The 2411-nt window shown below is 56.7% G+C and overlaps 1 non-coding gene across 1 annotated transcript; it reads right to left on the reverse strand.

Annotated features, from left to right (window-relative positions):
- Positions 1-2039: 2039 nt before the first annotated feature.
- Positions 2040-2121, reverse strand: TRNAS-AGA. The gene has a single exon. It is a non-coding gene; the product is annotated as a tRNA-Ser (tRNA).
- Positions 2122-2411: the final 290 nt, after the last annotated feature.

The following is a 2411-nucleotide window of genomic DNA, read 5'->3' on the forward strand; positions in this document are numbered from 1 at the left end:
TGTGTGTGTGTGCACTCGTGGGGGTGTAAACACGGACAAACACCCACCCCCCTGCTCACCCCTTTCCCCACCTTCCGTGGGGCGCAGGGCACTGAGAGCTGGATGAGCAATCTCTCCAGTCAAGACAAATGCAAGGACATGGCTGAGCAAAGACTGTTGGGGGCAAATCAGGCTTGATTTGGGGGAAAAAAATAATTTTTGCCAATTACAACATTCACATGGGAGAAATAAGAAGACAAACACTAAACTGCCTTTCCTCTCCCCTTTCCAAGGGTCAAATTCACTCCTTCACCCCAGACTCCTTTACCTGCCCAGGTGGCACGGGGGTAATGTGTCACCCCTCTGCTCTTTCTACCTCTCTTTGTTCCTTCCTCCTCTCTCTGCCCTTCCTCAGGGGACTGCCCTCCTTCTGCCTCGTGGTGGGAGCTCTGCTCTGCCTTCTGCTCTGCACCCACCAGTCTGCCTTGCTGAGGGGCACTTTGGGAGTGCTGGCTGCTAGGAAATCAGAAGAGGATATGGCAGTGGCAGAAAGAAGGGGCTAAGGGAGTGGGAGAGACATGGCCATGGATGCCCACGTGGCAGGAGTGCAGCAGTAGAGGTGGAAACTTGCTGGAAGGTGCAACGAGTGTCAGCAGCTGTCAGAAACATGAAAAAAAAGGGCAATTAGCAGAGGATGGTTTTGATCCATTGCTCTCTGGGGTATGGACCAGCACACTTCTGCTGCACTACTCTGCTCCCCCCTGCACTCCAGCTGGGACCTCCCAGAGGCTGATGCTCCCTGGCACTGCCAGCGCCAGCGCCTGTGCTCACCTTTCTTTTCCTTCTTAGTTGCGCCCACACCCATGCGGAGAATTGTCTCCCTGGAAAGTTCACCTGCTTTGGGCCTGTGGTGGGTAGCACAAGGGCCTTGCTTTGCTCTTCTTCGCACATCTCCTGCCCATAACCCTGGTTGGGGACTTTGGCCACTCAAGCTGACTCTGCAGGCACTGGAGGAAACCCCAGGGCGAGGGGGCAGGCTGACTGCTTTGCAGGGCGGAGAGGAGCTGCTCCTCAGTGAGCTCATGAGGGCTACAGTCCTGCCCAGAAATCCAGCTCCCTGGGAGCTTCAGCAGTATACCTGTCTGTAACGGCCTTGCCATGCCTGCGCTGTGCCACCCCACAGCTCCCAGCTTGTCCTCTCTCCTGGCGCAGCCCTGCCCTTCCTGCTCCCTGCCAGTCCCTCTCACCTGTCCCTCTCACCGTGCATCCTTCCTGGGAGTCACAGAAACCCCTCCTTTTTGTGTCTGACCTGCCTAACACCCACACTTCTGGAGTGGATGTGGCTCCCAGTCTCCCCAGCACAGAGTCATCCAGCTGAACTGGGTGGCGGACAGCCTTAGATGCTGCCAGGTGTTCCAGAGATGCTCCGGTCAGGCTGAGCTGGTATAGCCTGTTGGTGAGGACGAGGCATGAGGCGGTAGTGCTGATGCCTGCAGGTTTGTGCACGCATCTGCTGGTTCTCTTCCACCCACGGTCCGGAGCATTCTGAGCCAGGCAGAGCAGACGAAGCAAAGGCAGGACAGAGCGGGTTGGGTGTGCAATTGTGAGCACGCATAACCGGTCAGGGGCATCCGGTTACGAGCTGAGGCTGTGATTATATGCGTAGCTTCCTAAGGCAAATCTCATTTTGTCATCAGTACTGCATGTTCTCACCAGGTGAGAGCCAGTTTAGGTTGGGTCTTCGGGACATGCCAGCTCTGAGGTTAAATGTTCATAGTCGGACAACATTTGTCTTCTAAGCAAGTTGTGTTGAAGTTAGCATCTTCCCATTCACATCCCCCACTCTCAGTGGGATGTCCTGGGGGACAAACTAAGCACTACTAATGGGCTTTTATCACCTTTCTCCTCTGGTCTCTCTCCACCTGGGAGCAGGATATCCCATCCATCAAGTCATTTCCTGGGGGAGCCGTGGACCTTTGCCGTGTCCCTGGTGTTTGTGGGGCTGAGTGCCACGTGTGCAGCGCGGTCAGTGGCAGGGAGCCCAAAAGGGAACTGCACCCCGTAGTTGGCAGGATTCGAACCTGCGCGGGGAAACCCCAATGGATTTCTAGTCCATCGCCTTCACCACTCGGCCACAACTACCTGCTCCAGCCCTCCCTGCCCTGCTGCTCACGGGCTGTGCCATGGCACCCTGCTCCCTGCGAGAGCCAGGGCCAGGCTCCACTCGAAGCCCTGCATTTCACACCTCCGCTCAGCATGACAGGCACCTCTGCCAGGCTTCCAGAGGAGCCACAAAGCACAGGGACTACACCTGCAGCTGCCAGCACCTTCTCCTCAGCCCTGCAGCTGGGCTATCCTGCCACTGGGGCAGGATTTCACTCCCCCCCTCATCCTGACTGTTCCAGGCCAGGACTATGATTCCCAAATGGAAC

Source organism: Eurypyga helias, unplaced genomic scaffold, assembly GCF_000690775.1.
Source record: "Eurypyga helias isolate BGI_N326 unplaced genomic scaffold, ASM69077v1 scaffold10042, whole genome shotgun sequence".
NCBI lineage: Eukaryota > Metazoa > Chordata > Aves > Eurypygiformes > Eurypygidae > Eurypyga > Eurypyga helias.